Here is a 22,462-nt window from a genome sequence, read left to right as displayed (position 1 = left end):
TTGATGATGTAGGAAGGGGCTGACTCTATCCACACTGGCCTGAGTTACAAATCATGGGCTGGCATTTCAGATTTAGGAATCAAACATTACAGATGAGCATATTGTGTAAAATATTGATGAAATACTAGGAAAAATTGTAAACAAATTTGAAGTATTTGCCCTTGTGTTAAGAGGCATAGGTTAGGAACCATCATTTTATCCTGTGGTTTTTTGATGCCATGTACATCCATTCTTGGGGTGATATACTAAAGTGATTTTAAAAAGTTATTTCAGTTAGTAATTTACTTGTATTCAAATCATTGCAGATGTACATCTCCTAATCTTCTGTGAAATACCTTCATCAGGGTGCTGAGTCTATATGAAGAAATTGATTTTCAATTATTGGGTGGTCACTGCCAATTTCAAGAGAAAATACTGGGAAGCTGTTTGTATTTATAAGGTAAAGACGTACTGCATCTGACACGGAAACCACTTGAGATATTGAATATCTGGTTACAAACTCTAATGTAATGTGTTATATTTTATGTAAAAATAATTAGATTATTTTAATTTTACCCAATGACATAATAAAAACTAGCCTATTTGGCTTGCAAAATATTTGTGCCTGCTTCAGTCTTTTATACTTCATTAGAAATTTTCGGTCTGGCATCAGAATTACTTTCAATAGGCAGTGAAGAAAAAGGGAAAGAAATGGTTTCTTAGTGAATAGGAGAACTAAGGCTTGAACCTGAACAAGTTCCACACATGGCAGAGAAGATAGAACTATACACTTTTTTGACCACGTCCACAGGGTGGAACCTACCATACATCAAGATTTATGTCAGGAATTATTTGTATTTAATTCTGACCAAAGTCTCTTGTTGTTAATACAACCATCAATATGACTACAGATAGCTGATGATAAATCATGTTTCAGAGAATTAAGGGAATTCTTTAGATTTCCTGTCTTAACAGAGTTGGTAAGTAGATGCATATATTTATATATTAAACTTGTATATAAAAGATTCCTATCTTAACACAAAATATTTTAGGCAACAATTATGAAGGAAAATTGGTTAACTGCTCAGAACTAAATAGAAATTAAAATAAAAATATAAAATCTTAATTAAAAATACACCATAGATGAAACGGAGTCAAGAATGTATACAAGTTACTTATTTATAAATAAATTGGCTTAGTGCTTCTACATAGTCAGGTAAAGATATTTCTTGTTTCCTCTCATCTGCAGTCTTAACCATATTTTCTCTTGTTCCCTGCAAAAATACTTTATTCAATAGTGTAGCGAATACACATATCACTTCCAGATTCTCTCAGTGAAATGTAATTCATGTCCTGCCCTATACAAAAGTTGTCCTAGGTGATTTTTCTGACAAAGAGTCATCCTCTTCTTTTAATATCTCCTTTGTAATTTGCATTGTGAATGTATATATTCATTTTATTCCTACATCATAATGAAGTAGTTCCTCTAAATAATGTCATTTATAAATAATTTGCATCTTACTAGTTTTAATTTAGTTTAATAACATTTAACAAGGATTATCAGTATTACAGATATTATTTTTCCTATGTTTCTCATGTTCCCATTCAATTGGAAATAAAACTTTAAAAACATCTCCCTTTATTGATTCACGTATTTACAGAATAAAGAGATTTTTCAAATATAGGATCATTATTATAAATAGTGATCCAGTGGAATATCTAGAAATGTGTCCTCTAGATACCAGACAATGTATAATTTTCTTTTGAAGCAAATGAATGTCAAAAAAATATCATTCAGATCACTAAATGAGTCTCGTCACAATCAATTTTTTCTGATTACTGCATAGCTACAACAAGAATATGCATTGAACATGGGGTGCCTGGGTGGCTCAGTGGGTTAAAGCCTCTGTTTTCATCCAGGTCATGATCCCAGGGTCTTGAGATGGAGCCCCACATTGGTCTCTCTGCTCAGCAGGGAACCTGCTTCCCCCTCTCTCTCTGCTTGACTCTATGCCTACTTATGATCTCTCTCTGTCAAATAAATAAAATCTTTTTAAAAAAGAATATACATTGAATGAAGAATTTTCTATCATTTTGCCTAAAACTTCAGAAGAATCTCAGACTAAAAAAAAATGGCACCAGTTTTCATATAAATTTGGGTTGTCTTCTCTTTTCAAGAACTCTTGTCATACTGTTGTATGAGCTTTGCAAAATAAGATTCTTTACTCACTGAAAGGGGAAGAGTTTCCTAAAGAACCTGTCAGACCTCTTTCCCCACTTCCTTGAACCTACTGGCTGCACAGAGTCTACCACAGTTCATTGAAAAATGTGTCCATACTTGTATCTGTAATGTCCATAGATAATAATTATTTTACATTGCTTTCACTTATATAGGTTTTAAAGTATTGTGAAATGACTTTTCTAGAATGAATCAGATTACAAAGAGGAGAATCCTTTGGAGTCTTGCAAAAGACAGTTCCCTACAATATATCTGCAATGAGTCAGACATGGAATTTTTGGTAACTTCTAACGTCTCTGTAATGGTTTCTGTTAAAAAGAATATGCAGTACAGAGTTAAGAATGCTTTAGTGACTTAGGAATTAATGTTCTTTTTAAATACTTAAGCAATATATATTTTTATTTGTTTAGATGGTCATAGAGCTTGTGCTCCTAAGGATTTTATAATACACAGAGATATAAAATGCACAGTATTAATATGTGCATGTTACTGTTGCTTCCATATATAACTTCATGAAATATCACAATGGTGAATTAGAACTGATAAATACGTTGTTTGGTAGACAGATATATGAAGAGATACCCGATTTATCAGTATACACTTTGAGTTTGTATTCAGATTGAAGTGAAATTTATTTTGCTTTATTGAAAAGTATGCTGCAGATTTTTGGAGCCAATGCTAGATCTAATGCTAGCAGTCTCTTACTAGAAATGTAAACTTGGATTAGTGAATTAACTCTCTGAGCCCCTACCTCACAAGTAGAGCATATCAAAATCTTGAGATATGATCCCACACTTTTTAGAATGAATATTACCCAAAATTGAAAAAAAAAATATTGAGACTTAGAGAGAATGTGGAGAAAACACATCACTTGAGCACTATTGATGGGACTGAAAATCAGTACAGCCATTATGGAAAATAGTATAAAGTTCTTCAAAAATGTAAAAGTAAAACTATTCCAGACAGCACTCAACTGGGCTTTTTGTGGGGGGCTGTGGAGGCTGAGGAGGCTGGCCAGTTCCCCTCTTCCATGACCACCACTCCCTCCTGCCCCCAGATTCAGGAAAGAACTAGGAAATGCTTATTTTCTACCATCACTATTGAAGATTTCACTCTCTCATGCTTTATTCTCTGAGTTTCATGTGAGCCCATGGAAATCCTACCCAATATGACGCAACTCTGTCCTTACAAAGACCCTCATTTATTTCTCTTCCAAAGAGCAAATTTATGAACTAACCCCTAAACTATTTTCTAAAGTAAACAATATAACTCTGCTTAATTTGACTCCAGTTAAAATCTTCTGTTTCCAAGCTTTATCAACTCTTCCATAGATGACATGACTCATTTCCTAAACTGACAACCTGAAAATGGGAATGATTTCTGTACAGTCAATAATCCACAATGCCTGGGCACCAGGGTGACTCAGTTGGTTGAGCGACTGCCTTCAGCTCAGGTCATGATCCTGGAGTCCCAAAATCAAGTGATGCATCAGGATCCCAGCTCCAAAAGGAGAATCTGCTTCTCCCTCTGACCTTCTCCCCTCTCATGCTCTCTCTCTCACTCTTAAATAAATAAATAAAATCTTTTAAAAATCCACAATGCCAAATAGTTTACCCAACAGGACCAACAGCTCTGTGATCATGTCCTACAGGTGCATGAATTCAGCTGTACTTCTCTAAAAGAAAATTAGGCTACCTAGGCCATATTAAGCATTCTTTTTTAAAGATCTTTATTTATTTATTTGACACACAGAGAGATCACAAGTAGGCAGATCAGTAGGCAGAGAGAGAGAGAGGGGGGAAGCAGGCTCCCCACTGAGCAGAGAGCCCGATGTGATGCAGGGCTTGATCCCAGGACCCTGAGACCATGAGCTGAGCTGAAGGCAGAGGCTTAAACTTTTGACCCACCTATGTACCCCTAAAGCATTCTTTATTTAGTTGCAATCTCCTGCCTCTTCAGAGGGTCCATGACAGGCTCTGAACTCAAAATACATTTCCTTTCTCAGTGCATAATATGTCTGTTTCAAATTAAATTATTGTTCTAAAAGTCCCTTGTGTTGAAATCCTCACATTTGAATGTCCATTTGCATTCATATATTTACTATATATTTTGTCAGAGAGAATATTTTTGTATTAAACTTATATTTATATGGATATATTACCATTTAGTGTAGATTTTACTTTAATTTACCATAAACTGAGAAAAGTATATTGATGTTTGTAGATATCAGCCATTAATTCAAATATCAATTTCAACATATTTACTATCATTTCACAATAGAATATAAGGTACAGCAGCAATTCTTACAAGATTTCTATAATGTTTGGTTGTGGGTTTAAAGAGAGATTCATTTATTTTACAGCACACAAGTATATAATCAATTCATTTACTTTTTAAGTTTTAATTGGATATCTTAATTAAAAAGGAGATATATAAGATATAGAAAAATGCATCTCTTTTTTATTTGATTATTTATTTATTTATTTATTTATTTATTTACTTTTTATTTATTTTCAGTATAACAGTATTCATTATTTTTGCACCACACCCAGTGCACCATGCAATCTGTGCCCTCACTAATACTCACCACCTGGTTACCCCAACCTCCCACCCCCTGTCCCTTAAAAACTCTCAGGTTGTTTTTCAAAGTCCATAGTCTCATGGTTCACCTCCTCTTCCAATTTCCTTCAACTCCCTTCTCCTCTTCATCTCCCCATTTCCTCCATGCTATTTGTTATGTTCCACAAATAAGTGAAACCATATGACACTTGACTCTTTCTGCTTGACTTATTTCATTCAGCATAATCTCTTCCAGTATGGTCCATGTTGCTACAAAAGTTGGGTATTCATCTATTCTGATGGAGGCAAGTACTCCATAGTGTATATGGACCACGTCTTCCTTATCCATTCGTCCATTGAAATGCATCTTGGTTCTTTCCACAGTTCGGCAAGTGTGGACATTGCTGCTATAAACACTGGGGTTCAGATGGCCCTTCTTTTCACTACATCTGTATCTTTGGGGTAAATACCCAGTTGTGTAATTGCAGCATCATAGAGAATCTCTATTTTTAATTTCTTGAGGAATCTCCACACTGTTCTCCAAGTGGTTGCATCAACTTGCATTCCCACCAACAGGGTAAGAGGGTTCCCCTTTCTCCACATCCTCTCCAACACATTCTGTTTCCTGTCTTGCTAATTGTGGCCATTCTAACTGGTGTAAGGTAATATCTAAATGTGGTTTTAATTTGAATCTCCCGGATGGTTAGCGATGATGAACATTGTTTCATGTGTCTGATAGCCATTTGTATGTCTTCATTGGAGAAGTGTCTGCTCATATCTTCTACCCATTTTTTTATATGATTTTCTGTTTTGTGTGTGTTGAGTTTGAGGAGTTCTTGATAGATCCTGGATATCAACCTTTTGTCTGGACTTTCCTTTGCAAATATCTTCTCCTATTCCGTGGGCTGCCTCTTTGTTTTCTTGACTGTTTCCTTGGCTGTGCAGAAGCTTTTGATTTTGATGAAGTCCCAAAAGTTCATCTTCGCTTTTGTTTCCTTTGCCTTTGGAGACATATCTTGAAAGAATTTTCTGTGGCTGATATCGAAGATGTAGGGAAGATAGGGAATATGTGCTCCTCTAGGATTCTGATGGATTCCTGTCTCACGTTGAGGTATTTTAACCATTTTGAGTTTATCTTTGTGTAAGGTGTAAGAAAATGGTCGAATTTCATTTTTCTACATACAGCAGTCCAGTTTTCCCAGCACCACATATTGAAGAGACTATCTTTTTTCCACCGTATATTTTTTCCTGTTTTGTCAAAGATTATTTGACCATAGAGTTGATGGTCCATATCTGGGCTCTCTACTCTGTTCCACTGGTCTATGTTTCTGTTTTTATGCCAGTACCATCCTGTCTTGGTGATCACGGCTTTGTAGAAAAGTTGAAATCAGGAAACGTGATGCACCCAGTTTTATTTTTGTTTTTCAACATTTCCTTACGAATCGTGGTCTCTTCTGATTCCATACAAATTTTAGGATTATTTGCTCCAGCTGTTTGGAAAATAGTGGTGGAATTTTGATCAGAATGGCATTAAAAGTATAGATTGCTCTAGGCAGTATAGACATTTTAACAATGTTTATTCTTCTGATCCAAGAGCATGGAATGGTCTTCCATTTTTTTGTGTCTTCTTCAATTTCTTTCATGAGTGTTCTGTAGTTCCTCAAGCACATATCCTTTACCTCTTTGGTTAGGTTTATTACCAGGTATCTTATGGTTCTTGGTGCTATAGTAAACAGAATCGATTATTTAATTACCCTTTCTGTATTTTCATTGTTATTGTGTAAGAAAGCCATTTATTTCTGGACATTGACTTTGTATCCTGCCACGTTGCTGAAATGTTGTATGAGTTCTAGTAGTTTGGGGGTGGAGTCTTTTGGGTTATCCATATAAAGAATTATGTCTTCAGCAAAGACAGAGAGTTTGACTTCTTCTTTGACAATTTGATTACCTTTTATTTCTCTTTGTTGTCTGATTGCTTTTGATAGGACATCTAATACTATGTTGAAAAACAGTGTATGTGCTTTGGTAAGTGCTGTGAAGTGTGTAAACCTGGTGATTCACAGACCTGTACCCCTGGGGATAAAAATATATGTTTATAAAAAATAAAAAATTAATTAAAAAAAAAAAAACAGTGGTGAGAGTGAGCATCCTTGTCGTGTTCCTGATCTCAACAGGAAGGCTGAAAGCTTTTTCCCATTGAGGATGATATTTGCTGTGGGTCTTTCACAGATAGATTTGATGAAGTTCAGAAATGTTCCGACTATCCCTGTATTTTGAAGCGTTTTAATCAGGAATGGATGCTGGATTTTGTCAAATGCTTTTTCTGCATCAATTGAGAGGACCATGTGGTTCTTCTCTCTTCTCTTATTGTTTTGTTCTATCACATTGATTGATTTGCAAATGTTGAACCATCCTCGTAGCCCAGGAATGAATCCCACCTGGTCATGGTGGATAATCTTTTTAATGTGCTGTTGGATCCTGTTGGCTAGGATCTTGTTGAGAATCTTAGCAACCATATTCATCAGTGATATTGGTCTGAAATTCTCCTTTTTGGTAGGGTCTTTGCCTAGCTTGGGAGTCAGTAGAATGACGCTGGCTTCATAAAAAGAGTCTGGAAGTTTTCCTTCTGCTTCCATTTTTTGAAACAGCTTCAGGAGAATAAGTGTTATTTCTTCTTTGAAGGTTTGGTAGAATTCCCTAGGGAATCCATCAGGTCCTGGGCTCTTGTTTTTTGGGAGGTTTTAATCACTGTTTCAATCTTATTACTACATATCAGTCTATTCAGGTTGTCAGTTTCTTCCTGGTTCAATTCTGGGAGTATATCGTTTTCCAGGAATGCATCCATTTCATCTATGTTTCTAAGCTTATTAGCTTATAACTGTTAATAATAACTTTGGATGATTGTTTCTACAAGCTTGGTGTTAGTTGTGATCTCTCCCTTTTCATTCATAATTTTATGAATTTGGGCTTTCTCTCTTTTCTTTAGTATTAGTGTAGACAATGGTTAATTGATCTTATTGATTCTTTCAAAAAAAGAGCTTCTATTTTCATTGATACGTTCTATTGCATCTCTGGTTTCTACCTCTATGATCTCAGCTCTAATCTTGATGATTTCCCTTCTTATATGTGGACTTGGTTTGATTTATTGTTGATTCTCCAGTTCTTTAAGGTGTAGAGACAGCTGGTGTATTCTGGATTTTTATATTTTTTTTTTTTGAGGAAGGCTTGGATGGCTGTGTATTTTCCCCCTAGGACCGCCTTTGCTGTATTCCATAGGTTTGGGACCAAAGTGTCTTCATTCTCATTGGTTTCCATGAATTGTTTCCGTTCTTCTTTGATCTCCTGGTTGATCCAAGCATTCTTAAGCAAGGTGGTCTTTAGCTTCCAGGGCCTTGAGTTCCTTTGGAACTTTTCCTTATGATTGAACTCGAGTTTCAAAGCATTGTGATCTGAGAATATGCAGGAAATTATCTCAGTCTTTTGGTATCAGTTGAGTCCTGATTTGTGACCCAGTATGTAGTCTATTCTTGTGAAGATTCCGTGTGAACTTGAGAAGAGTGAGTATTCTGTTGTTTTAGGGTGGAATGTTCTGTATATATCTATGAGGTCCATCTGGTCCAATGTGTCATTCAATGCTCTTGTTTCTTTATTGATTTTCTGTTTCGATGATCTGTCTATTTCTGAGAGAGGCGTGTTAAGATCTCCTACGATTAGTGTATTCATATCAATATGACTCTTTATTTTGATTAACAGTTTTCTTAAGAAATTGTCTGCTCCCATATCGGGACCATAGATATTTACAATTGTTAGATCATCTTGGTGGATAGTCCCTTTAAGGATTATGTACTGACCTTCTGTATCTCTGACTACAGTCTTTAGTTCAAAGTCCAATTTATTTGATATGAGAATCGCTACCCCAGCCTTTTTTTGAGGCCCATTGGCATGAAAGATGTTTCTCCATCCCTTAACTTTCAGTCTGCGTGTATCTTTAGGTTTAAAATCGGTCTCTTGTAGACAACATATGGATGGGTCCTGTCGTTTTATCCAATCTGCAACCCTGTGCTCTGTTATGGGTGCATTTAGGCCATTCACATTGAGAGTATTTATTGATAGATATGTTTTTATTGACATCGTGTTAACTTTGAAGTCTTTCTTTCTGTAGACTGTCTCTATTTTTCTGTTCAATGCTATTCTTAGGATTTTTCATCTTTTATAGAACCCCCCTTAATATTTCCTGCAGTGTCCACTTGGTTGTTGAATAGTCTTTTAAGTCTTGCCAGTCTTGGAAACTCTTTATCTCTCCATCCATTTTGAATGTCAGTCTTGCTGAATAAAGTATTCTTGGCTGCAGGTTCTTCTCATTGAGTGCCTTGAATATATCTTGCCAGCCTTTTCTGCTTGCCAAGTCTTTGTGGACAGGTCTGATGTTATTCTGATGGGCTTCCCTCTGTACGTAAGGAACCTCTTTGCCCTGGAGGCTTTCAAGAGATTATACCTACAATTATAATTCCTCAATTTGACTATCAGGTGTTGTGATGTTTTTTTGGAATGCATAATCTTGGGTGGAGACCATTCAGCCTCTAGTACACGGACGCTGGTTCCATTCACGAGATTGGGAACATTTTCATGAAGGATTTGTTCCCCTATATCTTCCAGACTTCTTTCTTTCTCCTCCCCTTCAGGGATTCCAATAATTCTGACATTGGATCGCTTCATGGCGTTATTTATTTCCCTGATTTTGTTTTCATGGTTTCTAAGCTGTTTGTTCCAAGGTTCCTCCTGATCCTTTTTCTCTATCTGTTTGTCCTCCAGATCACTAATTCTATCTTCTGTCTCAGTTACCCTAGCTTTGAGAGAGTTTAGATTAGATTGGAACTCGAGAGCATTTTGAACCTCCTCCCTGGTAGCTTTAAGCTCCGCCCTAACATTGAGAACATCCTGTCTTGTTCAGCTCAGCCTTAATCAATTCTGTTTGGTCATCCATGGCTTTCTCCAACCTCGATATTGCCTGGATAATTGTTAGCCTGAATGCTCTTTCCCACATATTGTCTATGTTGATAACCGTTAGCTCTGTTGCAGAAGGTCCATCCTCTGTGTTTTTCTTTGGTTGGGCATTCCTCCTTCTAGTCATTTTGGTGGGAGATGACTGAACAGATGTAGCTGGGTGTATCAACCTTGGTGCAAAGTGCACCCTGGAACACTTCTGAGCAATCAGTATTTCCCACCCAAATGAGAGACCAAAGAAAAGAAAAAGAAAATGAAAAAGAAAAAGAAAAAGAAAAAAGAAAGAGAGACAGGAAAGAAAGGGTTGATGAAAGAGAAGGTTCAGCCCAGAGAGTCCCCATGGTATGATTTATGAAATAGACAAACAAAAAGCGACAAAAAGACTGATACAAGTATATGACAAGAGAAAAAAATTATATATATTTATGCAAATAAAGGAAGAACCTTGTCAAAAAGAACCCCAAGTGTAAGATTTATATACTATCAGGACAAACACAAAAACACAGAAACACTGGTGGAAGAAGAAGATGGGAGAGTTCTTATAAATTCTCAGTGTGTGTGAGGAAGTTTGTTTTGATTCTTCCTGGATTTATCTTGATATCTTTGTTAAAGGACTCAACTTTCCTAAGATAAAGGGGATTAAAAATTGGTTTACCTATAGGGGTAGTATTGATTGGGGGTAGGGGATTACTTTGAAGTTTTACTCTATATGAATATTAGAGGATAAAAATAAAATGGAATAAACTAGACTAAACTAAACTAAAATTTAAAAAAAGAATTCAAAAAATAAAAATGCAAAAGAAAAACATATGTGTATGTATCAAAAAGTTCAGGTTAGAAGGGTATTATGGAATTTGATGTACTGTACAGCTCGCTGTGATAGTAAATAGGTTAAAAAAATTACCTACGTGTTAAAAAAAAAAAAAAAACCAGAATAGTGGGAACGAGTGAACAATAAAAGTTTTCCTATGAAGTATTGGTTGTTCTCTTGTAGTCCTTTTTTTTCCCCTCTTTGTTTTTTTTTTTTTTTGTCTTTCTTGGTTTAACTCAGTTTCCTGAGTTATGTCCTCCTTCCCCCCCCCCCCCAAGGGCGTGGGTTCTGAGGAAACTGGTTTCTTTCAAGCTTTTGTTCTCTGGCGGTTTTTATGTTTGTTCACTTTTTTTTTCTCTCACCTTGACCGCCTTTGATGGATTTTGTAGTTTTAGAGGAAAACAAACTGCACCCTGATCTCCCTCTCTGAGAGAAGCCTCAGTCTGGGTGCAGAGCCTAAATAAGTTCCCCCTTGGCGGCTGGCAGAGCAGGTTCCAATTTGCAGACCCTGGGGGTGCAGGATCTTTTGCTTGTACCCAAAGCCAAGGCAGTGGCGGCTGTCTGGGAGCTCCAGACCGCCAGAGAGTTTCCAAGTAGCAATCGCACACTGAGATTTTGACGCTGGCCCGGGCTGGGAGTGCCTGGTCTTCTGGGTCTAAGAGTGCCCGCCCAGCTTGCGCGCACCTCTTTCAGGGACGGCTATGGGTTGTGTGCGCATCTCAGGCACTGAGAATGGGGCACAGGTCTGAAAGCACCAGGCTGGGCTTTTGCGCACCTCTGTCAGGGGAGAATTTGGGGCAAACGGCTTAGGCTTTGGAAACAAGGGCCCAGATCAAAGAGCGCCGGCCGGGCCTTTGTAACTCTCTCAGGGCTGCATGAGGGATGTGCGTGCGTATCTCAGGCTTTGTAGGAGGGCTCACGCATTCTGCCAAACTGCGTGGCTCCTTTCCCCTCACAGGAACGAGAACCCATGCATTCTCGTGCATGCTGGCAGCTTAGGGACCAAGACCTGGTTTCTCCGTCACACTCTCTCTGCCTCAATGCTGGGGAGGCTGTCCTGGGACCAGGGACTTAAGCCCCTGTCCATAAGCACCCGGATTCTCACAATTTCCCCCAACAATCCTTTGCTCTTTTGGAGTGCTTTCAACCAGTCTCCAAGTTAATGCTGGTCCCCAGACGCAGGGCACTCTCGATTGTATTGGGGTATTACTTTTCAACCAGTCACCTCTGGTGGCTCCCTCCCCTTTTTGTTTATCTTCTGATATCGGTCCGCCATTCCCACTCAGCTTTACCTGCCCACTGGCGTCTTCTGCCCCTGTAGAGACCCAGACATGTATGATTCTGATCTCAGTCTGATTTCATGGATGAATGGAGTTCTTTGGTAGGTAATCAGCTCACTTTGGGGTACCAGCTGAAAAGGTGCCTCTCCTACTCCACCGCCGTCTTGCCCCCCCCCACCAAAGTTTTAAAGAAGAAATCAAACCTATACTGCTGAAGTTGTTTCCAAAAAATTGAAATGGAAGGAAAGATTTCAAACTAATTTTATGTGACCAAATATTATCTTGATCCCAAAAGCATGCAAAGACCTCATCAAAAATGAGAATTACAGACCGATAACCCAGACCGATAATTCAAATGTCAAATCACACAGCAAGATACTAGCCCATAAGATTCAATGGTTGATTAAAACTCTTCAAAATACAGGGATAGAGGGAACAAATCTCATATAATAAAAGTCATCTATGAAAAGCCCACCACAAATATTCTCAATGGGGAAAAACTGAGAGCGTTCCCATTAAGATCAGGAATATGACATGGATGTCCATTCTCACTAGTTTTGCTCAAGATAGTACTAGAAGTCCCAGCCTCAGCATTCGGACAATAGCAAAGAAGTCAAATTGTGCTTCTTTCATAGGACAATATATTTTATGTGGAAAACACAAAAGACTCCACCCCTAAATAACTTGAACTCACACAGCATTTCAGCAACACGGCAGGATACAAAATCAATACACAGAAATCGGTTGCTTGGGCAGAAAGATGGCAGAGAAGTAGGAGGTTCTGTTTCAACTGGTCCCCTAAAGTGAGCAGATTATCTACCAAAGCACTCTGATCATCCATGAAATCAGCCTGAGATCAGAATCATACATGTCTGGGTCTCTACAGGGGCAGAAGACGCCAGTGGGCAGGTAAAGTGAAGTGGGAACATCAGATTGATATTAGAAGATAAATAAAAGGGGGAGGGAGCCACCAGAAGCAACCAATTGGAAAGTAATACCCCAATACGAGAATGCTCTGTATTGGGGAACCTGCATTAACTTGGGGTCTGTTTGAAAGCACTCAGAAAGAGTAAAAGATCTTAAGGGTAAATTGGTGGAATTGGGCAGTTAGGGACAGGAGCTTAAGCCCATGGACCCAGGGTGGCCACTGCTGGTGCTGAGTCAGAGAGAGTGCAGGGAAGAAGCCAGGCCTTATTCCCTAAGCCTCAGGCACATGTGAGAGCATCTGGATGGCAGCACACATGAGAGAGTGCGGCGTGGATACCAGGGAGCACTCCCTAGAACCACAAGCTTTTGCACTCTGCACACACTCTGTGTGAGCAGGGTCTCAGTCGTGCTCCACACCCTCTCTTGAGAGAGGTCCATGCAGGGGCTAGTCAGTGCTCTCTAGGAGGGGGAGTCTCTGAACACTCCCAGCCCAGGCCAGCATGAAAATTTCAGCGTGCTATCTCTAATTGGGATCTCTCTGGTGGGTTTATTATTAAGACTAAATGAGATAATGTATAAGGACGTAGTTCAGTGCTTTTAAATCAGAGTATCAGTTGGCCTGGGCATAAATCTTGAGCAACTTTTCCTCTCAAAACTTTGTAAATATTAGTGTGTTTTCTTCTACCTGTGGAGTAGTGTGAAGAGAGCCTCATCCCTTTTCAACATGTAATTTGCTTTTTTTTTTTTTAAGGTTTTATTTCCTTAAAGTAATTTTAGTTTCAGGATAAAATTCAGAGGAAGATAGATATTTTATTCATATACTCTTTACCTGCCAACATACATAAGCCACCCATTATCAACATCACTCACCAAAATAGCACATTTTCTTTTTTTACCAAAGATGAACCTATATTGACACCTTATAATCACACAAAGTCCAAAGTTCACCTAAGCATTCACTGTTGATTTTGTACATACAATGGGTCTAGACAAATGAAGAATGACATATATCCATCCTTACAATGTCCTGTAGGGTGTTTTTTTTTTTTTTTTATTTTGGGGTTACCTTGGTACTTTTATTGAGAGGATTGTACATGGGATTTTTTTTTGTTTTATAATTTTTATTTTTATTTTTTATTTTTTTAATTATTTTTTTATTTTTTATTAACATATATTTTTATCCCCAGGGGTACAGGTCTGTGAATCACCAGGTTTACACACTTCACAGCACTCACCAAAGCACATACCCTCCCCAATGTCCATAATCCCACCCCCTTCTCCCAAACCCCCTCCCCCCAGCAACCCTCAGTTTGTTTTGTGAGATTAAGAGTCACTTATGGTTTGTCTCCCTCCCAATCCTATCTTGTTTCATTTATTCTTCTCCTACCCACTTAAGCCCCCATGTTGCATCACCACTTCCTCATATCAGGGAGATCATATGATAGTTGTCTTTCTCTACTTGACTTATTTCGCTAAGCATAATACACTCTACTTCCATCCATGTTGTCGCAAATGGCAAGATTTTATTTCTTTTGATGGCTGCATAGTATTCCATTGTGTATATATACCACATCTTCTTGATCCATTCATCTGTTGATGGACATCTAGGTTCTTTCCATAGTTTGGCTATTGTGGACATTGCTGCTATAAACATTCGGGTGCATGTGCCCCTTTGGATCACTACGTTTGTATCCTTAGGGTAAATACCCAATAGTGCAATTGCTGGGTCATAGGGCAGTTCTATTTTCAACATTTTGAGGAACCTCCATGCTGTTTTCCAGAGTGGCTGCACCAGCTTGCATTCCCACCAACAGTGTAGGAGGGTTCCCCTTTCTCCGCATCCTCGCCAGCATCTGTCATTTCCTGACTTGTTGATTTTAGCCATTCTGACTGGTGTGAGGTGATATCTCCTTGTGGTTTTGATTTGTATTTCCCTGATGCCGAGTGATACGGAGCACTTTTTCATGTGTCTGTTGGCCATCTGGATGTCTTCTTTGCAGAAATGTCTGTTCATGTCCTCTGCCCATTACTTGTTTGGATTATTTGTTCTTTGGGTGTTGAGTTTGCTAAGTTCTTTATAGATTCTGGACACTAGTCCTTTATCTGATATGTCGTTTGCAAATATCTTCTCCCATTCTGTCAGTTGTCTTTTGATTTTGTTAACTGTTTCCTTTGCTGTGCAAAAGTTTTGATCTTGATGAAATCCCAATAGTTCATTTTTGCCCTTGCTTCTCTTGCCTTTGGCGTTGTTCCTAGGAAGATGTTGCTGTGGCACAGGTCAAAGAGGTTGCTGCCTGTGTTCTCCTCAAGGATTTTGATGGATTCCTTTTGCACATTGAGGTCCTTCATCCATTTTGAGTCTATTTTGGTGTGTGGTGTAAGAAAATGGTCCAATTTCATTTTTCTGCATGTGGCTGTCCAATTTTCCCAGCACCATTTATTGAAGAGGCTGTCTTTTTGCCATTGGACATTCTTTCCTGCTTTGTCGAAGATTAGTTGACCATAGAGTTGAGGGTCTATTTCTGGGCTCTCTATTCTGTTCCATTGATCTATGTGTCTGTTTTTGTGCCAGTACCATGCTGTCTTGATGACGACAGCTTTGTAATAGAGCTTGAAGTCCGGAATTGTGATGCCACCAATGTTGGCTTTCTTTTTCAATATCCCTTTGGCTATTCGAGGTCTTTTCTGGTTCCATATAAATTTTAGCATTATTTGTTCCATTTCTTTGAAAAAGATGGATGGTACTTTGATAGGAATTGCATTAAATGTGTAGATTGCTTTAGGTAGCATAGACATTTTCACAATATTTATTCTTCCAATCCAGGAGCATGGAACATTTTTCCATTTCTTTGTGTCTTCCTCAATTTCTTTCATGAGTACTTTATAGTTTTCTGAGTATAGATTCTATGCCTCTTTGGTTAGGTTTATTCCTAGGTATCTTATGGTTTTGGGTGCAATTGTAAATGGGATTGACTCCTTAATTTCTCTTTCTTCTGTCTTGCTGTTGGTGTAGAGAAATGCAACTGATTTCTGTGCATTGATTTTATATCCTGACACTTTACTGAATTCCTGTATAAGTTCTAGCAGTTTTGGAGTGGAGTCTTTTGGGTTTTCCACATATAGTATCCTATCATCTGTGAAGAGTGATAATTTGACTTCTTCTTTGCCGATTTGGATGCCTTTAATTTCCTTTTGTTGTCTGATTGCTGAGGCTAGGACCTCTAGTACTATGTTGAATAGCAGTGGTGATAATGGACATCCCTGCCGTGTTCCTGACCTTAGCGGAAAAGCTTTCAGTTTTTCTCCATTGAGAGTGATATTTGCGGTGGGTTTTTCATAGATGGCTTTGATGATATTGAGGTATGTGCCCTCTATCCCTACACTTTGAAGAGTTTTGATCAGGAAGGGATGCTGTACTTTGTCAAATGCTTTTTCAGCATCTATTGAGAGTATCATATGGTTCTTGTTCTTTCTTTTATTGATGTGTTGTATCACATTGACTGATTTGCGAATGTTGAACCAACCTTGCAGCCCTGGAATAAATCCCACTTGGTCGTGGTGAATAATCTTTTTAATGTACTGTTGAATCCTATTGGCTAGTATTTTGTTGAGTATTTTCGCATCTTTGTTCATCAATGATATCGGTCTATAGCTCTCTTTTTTGGTGGGATCCTTGTTTGGTTTTGGGATCAAGGTGATGCTGGCCTCATAAAATGAGTTTGGAAGTTTTCCTTCCATTTCTATTTTTTGGAACAGTTTCAGGAGAATAGGAATTAGTTCTTCTTTAAATGTTTGGTAGAATTTCCCCGGGAAGCCGTCTGGCCCTGGGCTTTTGTTTGGAGATTTTTAATGACTGTTTCAATCTCCTTACTGGTTATGGGTCTGTTCAGGCTTTCTATTTCTTCCTGGTTCAGTTGTGGTAGTTTATATGTTTCTAGGAATGCATCCATTTCTTCCAGATTGTCAAATTTATTGGCGTAGAGTTGTTCATAGTATGTTCTTATAATAGTTTGTATTTCTTTGGTGTTAGTTGTGATCTCTCCTCTTTCATTCATGATTTTATTTATTTGGGTCCTTTCTCTTTTCTTTTTGATAAGTCGGGCCAGGGGTTTATCAATTTTATTAATTCTTTTAAAGAACCAGCTCCTAGTTTCGTTGATTTGTTCTATTGTTTTTTTGGTTTCTATTTCATTGATTTCTGCTCTGATCTTTATGATTTCTCTTCTCCTGCTGGGCTTAGGGTTTCTTTCTTGTTCTTTCTCCAGCTCCTTTAGGTGTAGGGTTAGGTTGTGTACCTGAGACCTTTCTTGTTTCTTGAGAAAGGCTTGTACCGCTATATATTTTCCTCTCAGGACTGCCTTTGTTGTGTCCCACAGATTTTGAACCGTTGTATTTTCATTATCATTTGTTTCCATGATTTTTTTCAATTCTTCTTTAATTTCCCGGTTGACCCATTCATTCTTTAGAAGGATGCTGTTTAGTCTCCATGTATTTGGCTTCTTTCCAAACTTCCTTTTGTGGTTGAGTTCTAGCTTTAGAGCATTGTGGTCTGAAAATATGCAGGGAATGATCCCAATCTTTTGATACCGGTTGAGTCCTGATTTAGGACCGAGGATGTGATCTATTCTGGAGAATGTTCCATGTGCACTAGAGAAGAATGTGTATTCTGTTGCTTTGGGATGAAATATTCTGAATATATCTGTGATGTCCATCTGGTCCAGTGTGTCGTTTAAGGCCTTTATTTCCTTGCTGATCTTTTGCTTGGATGATCTGTCCATTTCAGTGAGGGGAGTGTTAAAGTCCCCTACTATTATTGTATTATTGTTGATGTGTTTCTTTGATTTTGTTATTAATTGGTTTATATAGTTGGCTGCTCCCACGTTGGGGGCATAGATATTTAAAATTGTTAAATCGTCTTGTTGGACAGACCCTTTGAGTATGATATATTGTCCTTCCTCATCTCTTATTATAGTCTTTGGCTTAAAATCTAATTGATCTGATATAAGGATTGCCACTCCTGCTTTCTTCTGATGTCCATTAGCATGGTAAATTCTTTTCCACCCCCTCACTTTAAATCTGGAGGTGTCTTCGGGCTTAAAATGAGTTTCTTGGAGGCAACATATAGATGGGTTTTGTTTTTTTATCCATTCTGATACCCTGTGTCTTTTGACAGGGGCATTTAGCCCATTAACATTCAGGGTAACCATTGAGAGATATGAATTTAGTGCCATTGTATTGCCTGTAAGGTGACTGTTACTGTATATGGTCTCTGTTCCTTTCTGATCTACCACTTGTAGGCTCTCTCTTTGCTTAGAGGACCCCTTTCAATATTTCCTGTAGAGCTGGTTTGGTATTTGCAAATTCTTTCAGTTGTTGTTTGTCCTGGAAGCTTTTAATCTCTCCTTCTATTTTCAATGATAGCCTAGCTGGATATAGTATTCTTGGCTGCATGTTTTTCTCGTTTAGTGCTCTGAAAATATCATGCCAGCTCTTTCTGGCCTGCCAGGTCTCTGTGGATAGGTCAGCTGCCAATCTAATATTTTTACCATTGTATGTTACAGACTTCTTTTCCCGGGCTGCTTTCAGGATTTTCTCTTTGTCACTGAGACTTGTAAATTTTACTATTAGGTGATGGGGTGTGGGCCTATTCTTATTGATTTTGAGGGGCGTTCTCTGAACCTCCTGAATTTTGATGCTCGTTCCCTTTGCCATATTGGGGAAATTCTCCCCAATAATTCTCTCCAGTATACCTTCTGCTCCCCTCTCTCTTTCTTCTTCTTCTGGAATCCCAATTATTCTAATGTTGTTTCGTCTTATGGTGTCACTTATCTCTCGAATTCTCCCCTCGTGGTCCAGTAGCTGTTTGTCCCTCTTTTGCTCAGCTTCTTTATTCTCTGTCATTTGGTCTTCTATATCACTAATTCTTTCTTCTGCCTCATTTATCCTAGCAGTGAGAGCCTCCATTTTTGATTGCACCTCATTAATAGCTTTTTTGATTTCAACTTGGTTAGATTTTAGTTCTTTTATTTCTCCAGAAAAGGCTTTTATATCTCTCGAGAGGGTTTCTCTAATATCTTCCATGCCTTTTTCGAGCCCGGCTAGAACCTTGAGAATTGTCATTCTGAACTCTAGATCTGACATATTACCAATGTCTGTATTGATTAGGTCCCTAGCCTTCGGTACTGCCTCTTGTTCTTTTTTTTGTGTTGAATTTTTCCGTCTTGTCATTTTGTCCAGATAAGAGTATATGAAGGGGCAAGTAAAATACTAAAAGGGTGGCAACAACCCCAGGAAAAAATGCTTTAACCAAATTAGAAGAGATCCAAAATCGTGAGGGGGGAGAAAGGGGATAAAAAGAGGTTCAAAAAGGAAGAAAGAGAAAAAAAGAAAAAAGAAAAAAAAAGAAAAGAAAAGAATTTAAAAAAAAAGAAAACACCTAAGAAAAATGTAAAAAAGAAAAAATATATATATTAGATAAACTAGTAAAAAATCGTTAAAAAAGAAAAAGGTAACAGTTAAAAAAAAAAAATTTACCCGAAGGCGAGAAAAAAAAAAACAAAAAATGAAAAAGAAAAAAAAATTAAATTAACTGCAGGACTAAAAAAAAATCACAGGGAAAAAGCCATGAGTTCCGTGCTTGGCTTTCTCCTCCTCTGGAATTCTGCTGCTCTCCTTGGTATTGAAACCGCACTCCTTGGTAGGTGAACTTGGTCTCGGCTGGATTTCTTGTTGATCTTCTGGGGGAGGGGCCTGTTGTAGTGATTCTCAAGTGTCTTTGCCCCAGGCGGAATTGCACCGCCCTTACCTGGGGCCGGGGTGAGTAATCCGCTCGGGTTTGCTTTCAGGAGCTTTTGTTCCCTGAGCGCTTTCCGTAGAGTTCTGGAGGATGGGAATACAAATGGCGGCCTCCTGGTCTCCGGCCCGGAGGAGCCGAGAGCCCAGGGCCGCACTCCTCAGTGCGCCCTCAGAGAACAGCGCCCAGTTACTCCCGTCTGCCTGACCTCCGGCCGCGCTCCGAGCTCACCGAGCCTGCGACCAGTTCAAGGTAGCACCGAGCTGTGAGCTTACTGTCGGCTCTGTCTCTGTAGCCGGCTTTCCCGTTCCAATACCCGCAAGGTCTGCGACACTCAGACACCCCCGATCCTTCTGTGACCCTGCGGGACCTGAGGCCACGCTGAACCCGCGTGGGCTTCGCCCCGGTTTAGCCTCTGGAGCGATGTCCCTCAGCGGAACAGACTTTTAAAAGTCCTGATTTTGTGCGCGGTTGCTCCGCCGCTTGCCGGGAGCCGGCCCCTCCCCCCAGGGTCTATCTTCCCGTCGCTTTGGATTCACTTCTCTGCCGGTCCTACCTTTCAGAAAGTGGTTGTTTTTCTGTTTCCAAAATTGCTGTTCTTCTTCTCTTCGATCTGCCGATGGATTTTCAGGTGTTTGCAATCTTTAGATAAGCTATCTAGCTGATCTCTGGCTAGCTGAAGTAGTCTCAGCCTGCTACTTCTCCGCCATCTTGACTCCTCTGTAATTTTTATTTTTTATAAACATATATTTTTATCCCCAGGGGTACAGGTCTGTGAATCACCAGGTTTATACACTTCCTCCTGTAGGGTGTTTTAACTGCCCTAAAAATCCTCTGTGATCTGCCTATTCATCCCTTTTCCCCCACCCTCACTGGAAATCACTGATCTTTTTATCATATCCCTAGTTCTGAATTTTCTAGATATCTTATAATTGGATTATATAGTATGTAGCTTTCTTAGATTGGCTTTTCACTTAGTAATAGGCACTTAAGTTCCTCCATGTCTTTTCATGGCCTGATAGCTCATTATAGTTAGTGCTGAGTAATACTCCATTATCTGGTTGCACCGGTTTGTTTACCCATTCAAAATGCAGGATACCTTGGTTGCTTTCAAGGTTTGGCACTTATGCATAAAGTGGCTGTAAATGTCAGCATGCAAGTTTTATGTGGACATATGGTTTTAACCCCTTTAAGTAAATACCAAGTTGCACAATTACTGGATCCAATGGTAAGTATATTTAATTTTGTAAGAAAACACCAGACTGTCTCCCAAAGTGGCTATGTCATGTTGAACCACCCCCTCCACAAAGAATGAGAGTTCCAGTTGTTCTATATACTTTTCAGCAATCGTCACTATTCCACATTTTGGCCAATCTAATAGGTGTGTTGTATGACATATGATGTGAAGCATATTTTCTATCCATGTATCTTCTCTGATAGATGTATTTAAAGTCACTGGTCCAATTTATTAGTCATTTTATTCTCTTACTGTTAAGTTTGAATCATTCTTTATATGTTTTGGATAACAGTCTTCTATCAGATGTGTATATTGCAAAACTTTTATTTCAAACTGTAATTCTTCTTCACATTCTCTTGGTATTGTTTTTGGCATAGCCCAAGTTTTTCATTTATCATTTTAAAAATGGATCATGTGTTTGATGTTGTATCTAAAAACACATCCCCATTCACAAAGACATCCACATTTTCTCCAATGTCATGTTCTAGGAATTTCTTAGATTTGCATTTGACATTTAGGTCTATAATCCATTTTGAGATAATTTTTGTGAAGGATGTAAGCTCTGTGTCCAGATTTATTTATTTATTTATTTATTTATTTATTTATTTTGTTGGGGGCAGTGGCTGGGTGACCTATATCTGACCTATATATGTTGTTCCAACACCATTTGCTAAAGAAACTATCTTTGCTCCAGTATATTGCTTTTGTACTTTGATCAAAGATTAGTTGACTGGGGACGCCTGGGTGGCTCAGTTGGTTAAGCAGCTGCCTTCGGCTCAGGTCTTGATCCCAGCGTCCTGGGATTGAGTCCCACATGGGGCTCCTTGCTCGGCAGGGAGGCTGCTTCTCCCTCTGCCTCTGTCTGTCATTCTGTCTGCCTGTGTTTGCTCTCTCTCCCCCTCTCTCTCTCTGACAAATAAATAAAAAAATCTTTAAAAAAATCAGTTGACTGTATTCATGAGAGTTTGTTTCTGGGATATGTATTCTGTTCGATATTTATTTATTTATTTATTTATTTATTTGCCAATATACCCTGTATTGATTATGGAATCTTTACAATAAGTCTCAAATCATGTAACATAAGTCTTCCAACTTTATTTTTCACCTTCAGTATTGTGTTGGGTCTTCTGGCTATTTTGCCTCTCTGTGTAAACTTTAGAATAAGTTTATCAATATTCATAAAATAACTTGCTGGGATTTTGTTTGGGATTGAACTGAATCCATAGATCAAGTTGGGGATAATTGACACCTTCACTATATGAAGACTTTCTATCAATTAATAAGGAATGTCACTCAATTTAGTTATGTCCCCTTTAATGTCAATTAAGAAATTTTTACAGTTTTCCTCATATGGATCTTGAATATATTTTGATATACCTAAGTGTTTCAATTTTCTTTGGATGGTGATGGAAATGTTACTGTGTTTCTAGTTTCAAATTCCACATGTTCATTGTTGGGACATAGGAAAGCAATTGACTTTTGTGTATTAACTGTGTATTCTACACCCTTGTTATAATTACTTATTGGGTCCAGGATTAGTTGGCTGATTTTTTTTCAATGTTCTACATAGATGACAGTGCCACTTGAAAAGAAAAAAAGAAAGAGAGAGAGAAATAAGGAAAAATTATGTCTT

This window comes from Mustela erminea, chromosome 3 (assembly GCF_009829155.1).
Source record: "Mustela erminea isolate mMusErm1 chromosome 3, mMusErm1.Pri, whole genome shotgun sequence".
In the NCBI taxonomy this organism is placed as follows: domain Eukaryota; kingdom Metazoa; phylum Chordata; class Mammalia; order Carnivora; family Mustelidae; genus Mustela; species Mustela erminea.
The sequence above is the reverse complement of the archived record's forward strand: the minus strand, read 5'-3'. Positions refer to the sequence as shown.